Genomic DNA, 7,906 nt, shown 5'->3' with positions numbered 1-7,906 from the left:
GTTTTCTTGATCTTACCAGATTGTGTCAGGAGGAGAGTTTTAAACAACGACATTAAGATTGCCTCTGGCTGACAGATTATAAAATACTGTGAATTATAGACTGTATATAAATTCTACAGGTCAAATGTGGAAGAAATGCATCTTAAAATTCATGAAATAGTTAGTAGGTAACATTTATTAAGGGCTAACTCTGTGCCGGGAACTACACTAAATGCTGATCTTGGTCTAGAACACCTGCATTCGAATTGAAGTTTTGTCCAGAACATGGAAGTTTCCGTCAGAACATGAAAGGTATTTGCTTTCCAGTTGTGAAACTTAATTATCTCATTAAATGCAATTTTCCTTCTTGCAGTTTAGAAAGGCCAAGTTTCTTTTCTTTTCTAATTTTACCTCTTGAGAATCCCCACTTCGTAAGACCTCAGTTTTAGGCAGAAGTTTATTATGTAATTTGTGTAAACGAAATTTAACCAAGACTTCTTTACTCCTTATTTTGTGAGAAACACTATGGTAGATTCTTTGATAATTGGCTGTTTGCCGTCCAAAACTAAAAATTCAGGGGAAGTATAGATGTTTGTAGATTCTATAAGCCATGGGAGAGCGACCGAAGTGTTGAAGGTATGTCACATGTTGAGGTCAACGGAAGAAAAACAATATATTCTAATGGGTCAGGGAAGATTTGGTCAGGGAAGATTTGGAGGAAACAATGGAATTTGAGTTGAGTGATGCAAGTAAGACTTCCAAGAGTAGAGAACTAGTCCAATCAAATATCTCTTAAATCCATTCAAATATCTGACAGCCCCAAATCATGGGTCATAAATGTGACGGTGGAACAACTTCCTGGAATTGAGAAGTAAACACCAAGGATGGTTCTACAAACACAGACACTCAAAAGAGGAGACTAACAGCCCCATTAGAGATAGCTGCATTGCTCTGGCAAGCCCCATGTGGACTAGTCTGAACTTCACTCACCACAGCTGCAAACCCTGCTGATCTCTTTTGACCTGGTGGGATAAAGGGACCAGGTGATTGTTTTGGCTACTGGACTTAAGCCAGACTGCCCTAAGTGGTCCTGAATCAATGCCTGTTTATAAGGTGAGACTTCAGCTTTTTCAGAAGCAGTGGAGGGTTTTTTCAGCAGCAGTGGAGGGCTTTTTCAGCATTCTGATTAAAATCCGTGCTATTCTAAGGTACACTTAAAATTCTATATCATTCCACAAAATACAAGTATGTTCAATTAAAATAAACTCTGACCGGAAATAAATGGAAGACATTTTTTTCCTTAGATATTTATCTACAGATTTTTGTTTTTTGTTTTGCCTTTTCCAGAGACCTAAGGTCAATAGGGTTTCAAAAATCTTTAAATATTTTTTAATTTTGAAAAAGTTTCGGATTCCTAGAAAGTTGTGAAAACCTAACAGATGGGTCTGATGCATCTTTCATCCGGTTTCCCCCAGTGGTTATACCTTACAGGATTACAATACAAAAGGATGCTGGGGGATTTGACATCGGTACTGATGTGTTCCATACTTCTGTCATAGTGTCATTTGGTGACACGTGTAGATGTGCAGACTCACTACCGCAGACAAGATACAGAGCGATTCCATCACCACAAATCTCTCTCTTGTGACTTTATAGTCACACTTACCCATTCTCCCCCAGCAATCTCCCCTAACGCTTGGTAACTACTAACCTATTTTCCATCTCTACAATTTCATCATTTATGAGTGTTACATAGATGGAATCACACAGTATGTGATCTTTTGAGACTGGCTTTTCACTCCACATAATCCCTTGAACTCTATTTAAACTGTTGTGTGTGACAGTCCGTGTCTTTTTATTGACAAGTATTCCATTGTATGGATGTGCCGCCATTTGTGTACCCACTCGTCTCTTGAGGGACATTTTGGTTGTTTCCCCTTCTTGAGGATTACAAATAATGCTGTTATGAACAATTATGTACAGGTTGGGGTTTGTTTGTTTGTTTGTTTTTTGAGATTCTTTAGTCAATTTGTTTGAGAGAGAGAGAGTGAGAGAGTATGAGAGATCACAAGCCAGGGGAAGGAGCAGAGGGAGAGGGAGGAGCAGACTCCCCGCAGAGCAGGGAGCCCGACACGGGGTTCCATCCCATGACCCCGGGGTCAGGACCCGAGCAAAAGGCAAATGCCCAACTGACTGAGCCACCCAGCTGCCCTATGAACAGGTTTTTATGTGGGCGTAAGTTTTTATTTCTCTGGAATAAATGTCTAAGTTAGCCATCGTCAGGTCTCATGACAAGTGCAGGTTTAGATGAAACTGCCAAACCATTGTTCAGAGAAGCTGTATCATTTTATGAGGAGCATATGAAGGAAGATCATTTTTTTAAAGGGGTATCTCTGCTTAAGAATCCCTTTTAGCTGAGAAGGGTTGTAAGGACATGTTTTTTTAAAGAACTTACCAGGTCTTTTACCTCTATAGAGTTTGGTTGCTGAATTATCCCCATTCCTATTTGTTTGTTTGTTTGTTTTTCTAGGGCAATTGGGTTTATTCTTTTTTTTTTTTTAAGATTTTATTTATTTATTTGACAGATCACAAGGAGGCAGAGAGGCAGGCAGAGAGAGAGAGAGGAGGAAGCAGACTCCCCACTGAGCAGAGAGCCTGATGTGGGGCTCAATCCCAGGACCTTGGGATCATGACCTGAGCTGAAGGCAGAGGTTTTAACCCACTGAGACACCCAGGTGCCCCCAACTGGGCTTATTCTTAATGCATGGTGAAAGAATACACTTTCTTGACTGTTACTAATGAGAAACTCATCAGCCATGGTTAGGAAAGAGATATTGCCCTGCTGAAATCTGCTTAGGGGTCCTGGATCCTTCAAATCTCTCAGTCTCCTACCCTCTACTTTCTGTCTCTTCCCACAGATAGCCTCTCCCCATCCAGGACCCAGGTTTGCCCTTTTGGTTCTCTATTTGTTACAGGCTGTGTTTAAATATTATCTCAAGTATCAGGGTCTCTGGCTGGTTTGGTTCAGCACTGGCTCCTAGTCCCCAGCTTCTGCCAAAGTCCCAGCACTCGTCAGGGAGACAGACTCATGGCTCCTTCGTTCAGGTCTCAATGCTGACTGTTCCACGCAGCATCGTTCACTGGGTGCCCGAAGCTGGCTTGATTTTTCCTCAGGGCACATATAATCACCTGACACAGTGTGTGTGTATCGGTAGTGTTAACGGTCTTACCTTGCTGGAATGTAGACTGCTTGAGGACGGGGGCTCTGTGTGGTTCAGTGGACCTGAGAGGTGCCCGGGACGTCCTGCAATCGGTAAATAGATGATGAACAAATACACCAACAGAGACTTTATAGTGATTTCCTAGTTATTCTTAGGTCTCTGCAATTTATCTTTCACTCAAAGAACTAAAGTCATCCTCTGCAGTCATGGACTGAATCAGCTCACTCTCCTCAAAACCCTTAAATAGTTCCTTCATTGCTTACTGCGAAAAGCCCAGACTGAATGCTCTTGTCACCCTTTCAAAACTCAAACGACCACAGATGTATTGGTTTATTTCTGAACTTTCAATTCTATCTCACTGATCTATATTTTTGTTTGTTGGTTGGTTTTGTTTGTTTTTTTAAGATTTTATTTATTCATTTGACAGAGAGATCACAAGTAGGCAGGGAGGCAGGCAGAGAGAGGAGGAAGCAGGCCCTCCGCGGAGCAGAGAGCCCGATGCGGGGCTTGATCCCAGGACCCTGGGATCATGACCTGAGCCAAAGGCAGAGGCTTTAACCCACTGAGCCACCCAGGCGCCCCTATAGGTTTTATCCATATGGCAGAGCACATTGTTTTGATTACACTGCCTTTTAGTAAGTTTTGAAATCGGGAAGTGTAAGTCCTTAAATTTTGCTTTCTTTTTAAAGAGCAGTTTTAGGTTCACAGCAAAATTAAGAGGAAGGTAGGGAGATACTCCACACATCCCTGGCCCCCACATCTGCATAGCCTCCACCATTATCAACAGACCCCTGCTTTTCTTTTTCAAGATTGTTCTGGCTATTTGGGGTCTCTTGAAATTCCATATGAATTTTAAGATGGCTTTTTCCATTTCTGCAAAAAAGACTGTTGGGAATTTGGCAGGGATTGCATTGGATCTAGATCATACTTGTAGGATTGATATTAACCATATTGAGTTTCCATGAACATGGATGGGTTGTCTTTCCATTTATTTAAGTCTTTTTAAGTTTCTTTCAGCAATGGTTTTGTAATTTTCAGTGTACAAGTCTTTCAACTCTCTGGTTAAATTTATTTCTAAGTATTTTATTCTTTTTGATTTGATATTATTACAAATGAAATTGCTTTCTTAATTTTATCTTTACATTGCTTAATTTTAGTAAACATTATTAGTGTATGGAAATAACAATTTGTAATGTCAGCCCTATATCCTGCAAGTTTGCTGAATTTGATTATTAGATATAATAACTTTTTTGTGGATTCTCTAGGGCTTTCTATATATAAGTTTCACGTCATCTGAGAACAGAAATACTTTTACTTTTTCCTCTCCAATTATACATATATATCTATATACATAGATATATATACACACACATATATATTTATTTATTTTAAAAGATTTTATTTATTCAACAGAGAGAGAGAGAGACACCGAGAGAGAGAATACAAGCTGTGGGAATGGAAGAGGGAGAAACAGGCTTCCCACAGAGCAGGGAGCCCAGTGCAGGACTTGATCCCAGGACCCTGAGATCATGACCTGAGCCCAAGGCAGACGTTTAACGACTGAGTCACCCAGGCGCCCCTCCTTTCCAATTTAGATACATTTTGTTTCATTTCCCTTCTCTTTTCTTTCTTTCTTTTCCTTTTTTTCTTTTTTACCATAATTGATCTGGCTAGAACTTTCAGTACAACATTGATTGGAAGTAGCAAAAATGGCATTCTTGTTTTATCTTTGATTTTGGGGGAGAAGCTTGAAGTCTTTCACTGTTGAGTAGAATTTTACTTATAGGTCTTTCACAAATGCCTTTTATCACATTGAGGAAGTCTCCTTCTATTCCTACTTAATTTTATTTTAATTTTTTAAAATATTTATTTATTTGTTTGTTTTTAAAGATTTTATTTACTTATTTTAGAGAGAAAGAGAGAGAGAGAGAGCGCGCGCGTGAGGGTAGGGATCGAGGGAGAGAATCTTGAAGCAGACTCCTTACTGAACACAGAGCCTGCCGCAGAGTTCAGTCTCACGACCCATGAGATCATAACCTGAACCAAAAATAAGAATTGGGTACTCAACTGACTGAGCCATGCTGGTGCCCTCCTACTTTGTTTATTTTTATCATGATATGTTGTTAGATTTTGTCAGATTTTTTTTTTCCTGCATGAATTGAAATGATTGTTGATTTTTCTCTCCTTCCTATTAATATGGCATATTATATTACATTCCTGGCATAAACCCCAGTTAGTCAGGGTGTATAATCGTAATGTGCTAATGAATCCCATTTGCTAGAGTTTTAAGATTTTCCCATATACCTTCATTTTTCTCTAGCAAAATAGAATAACTTTACTTTTCATATCCTATTTTTCCAAGTTTATTTCCTTTAAGGTTTTATTTATTTATTTATTTATTTATTTATTTATTTATGCATTCATTCATTTATTCTTTCATTTATTAGAGGGAAGAGGTGGCAGAGGGAGAGGGAAAGGGAGAGAATCCTAAGCAGGCTCCATGCCCAGCTCAGAGCCTGTTGTAATGCAGGGTTTGATCTCAAAACCCTTAGATCATGGCCTAAACCAAAACCATGAGTCAGATGCTGAACCAACTGAGCTACCCAGGCACTCCTCTTTTAAGGTGTTCTAAAATTCTAAGCTGTTAAAAGATTAATGAATGTATATTTGAAAACAGCTGCCCTATACACAGTAGGCATTTCAAAAGTACTAGCTTCTCTCTCCCTGCCCCCTTTCACCGAAATGGTATTTATAGAAATTCATGTCATTTCAAGTCTCATAACTAATCAATATCCCTTGCTTTAAGATCTCTGTCTACTTAACTTCTAACTCCAACCCCTGGCTGTTTGTTTTTGTAGGGCATATTTGAATATTATGCCAAACCCATTTCCCCCAAGACCATTCTACTCTCCTTCTGAGGGTTTTTTTGAAGGATAAGATGCTGTGAGTTTGTTGAGAGGACATTTCTAGAAGATAGAAGGGAAGGGTGTAGTCACTGAGTTGCAAATTCAGCATTTTCCCTATATTCTGTGAGGATTTGTGATTTTTTTTTTTTTATTCATTTGTGGTATTCTCCAAGTTATGGTTAAAGGCAAATATTGCTTTTGAGGACAAGTTACTTTATAAAAGGATCTTACATAAGCTCAAGCAACTAAACTTAATTTACAGAGTTGATAAGCCAAAATAGACCTCTGGACCTCTACTGATATGAAGTTTCAGATGGCTAAACTTCTTAGATTGGTAGAAGAAGGGTTATTTTATGCCTGCAAACCCCATGGCTCATTGTTAAGAATCCCCCTGTTGCTACTTGACTATGTATTTGCAAGGGTTCATTTGCAGTTTGAGGTTACTTCTGTATGTCTCTTGCTCTTTTTGTCTCTCTTTTTTTCTACAATTCCCTGCTTTACTTTGAGTAGAAATTGAGTAGAAATCAAATTTTCAGGTAAATGAACTTATCTGTTGCTGGTGGAAGGTCTCAGTACTTTGACCTTTATTGCTTTGACAGCTTTTTCAATTTTAACTAGCCCCTTAACACTCATTTGTGTAAGAAGCTTTATTGGAAAATTTGAAAACCTATTTGCTTTGAATAAAGAAGTGCCCTCCAGGAGAGGAGTCAAGATGGCGGAGAAGTAGCAGCTGAGACTACTTCAGGTTGCGGGAGATCAGCTAGATAGCTTATCTAAAGATTGCAAACACCTACAAATCCAACGGGAGATCGAAGAGAAGAAGAACAGCAATTCTAGAAACAGAAAATCAACCACTTTCTGAAAGGTAGGACTGGCGGAGAAGTGAATCCAAAGGGACGGGAAGACAGACCCCGGGGGGAGGGGCCGGCTCCCGGCAAGCGGCGGAGCAAAGGAGCACAAAATCGGGACTTTTAAAAGTCTGTTCCGCTGAGGGACATCGCTCCAGAGGCTTAACTGGGGTGAAGCCCACGCAGGGCCAGTGTGGCCTCAGGTCCCGCAGGGTCACAGAAGGATCGGGGTGACTGAGAGTCGCAGAGCTTGCAGGTATTAGAACGGGGAAGCTGGCTACAGAGACGGAGCCGAGGAGTGAGCTCACAGCTCGGGCTTACCTTGAACCGGTCTCAGGCGCGGTGAGCTTGGAGCGCGGCTGGAGGCCAGGCAGACGGGAGTAATTGGACGCTGTTCCCTGAGGGCGCACTGAGGAGTGGGACCCCGAGCTCTCGGCTCCTCCGGGCCGGAGACTGGGAGGCCGCCATCTTCATTCCCGTCCTCCGGAACTCTACGGAAAGCGCTCAGGGAACAAAAGCTCCCGAAAGCAAACCCGAGCGGATTACTCAGCCCGGCCCCTGGTAAGGGCGGTGCAACTCCGCCTGGGGCAAAGACACTTGAGAATCAGTACAACGGGCCCCTCCCCCAGAAGATCAACAAGAAACCCAGCCAGGACCAAGTTCACTTACGAGGAGTGCAGTTTCAATACCAAGGAGAGCAGCGGAATTCCAGAGGAGGAGAAAGCAAAGCACGGAACTCATGGCTTTCTCCCCATGATTCTTTAGCCTTGCAGTTAATTTAATTGTTTTTTCTTTTTCAATATTTTTTCTCTTCTTCTGCTAAATTTTTTTAAACTTTTACCCTTTTCTTTTTTAACGTTTTTTAACTAGTTTATCTAATATATATATATTTTTTCCTTTTTATATTTTTTTCATTATTGGTTTTCTTTTTTTTATTTGTTTCTTTTTTCTT

The 7,906-nt window shown here is 40.6% G+C and overlaps 1 long non-coding RNA gene across 1 annotated transcript in view; it reads left to right on the top strand.

The window, feature by feature from the left end:
* Positions 1-214: 214 nt before the first annotated feature.
* Positions 215-7,906, top strand: part of LOC116869025 — a 14,036-nt gene continuing 6,344 nt past the window's right edge. Inside the window, exon 1 of the long non-coding RNA XR_004382950.1 lies at positions 215-291. This is a non-coding gene — a long non-coding RNA (uncharacterized LOC116869025). The remainder of the gene's footprint in view (positions 292-7,906) is intronic.

This window comes from Lontra canadensis, unplaced genomic scaffold (assembly GCF_010015895.1).
Source record: "Lontra canadensis isolate GAN:19392208 unplaced genomic scaffold, GSC_riverotter_1.0 scaffold1, whole genome shotgun sequence".
In the NCBI taxonomy this organism is placed as follows: domain Eukaryota; kingdom Metazoa; phylum Chordata; class Mammalia; order Carnivora; family Mustelidae; genus Lontra; species Lontra canadensis.
Note: the sequence above shows the minus strand (reverse complement) of the source record. Positions and strands in the feature narration are given on the sequence as shown.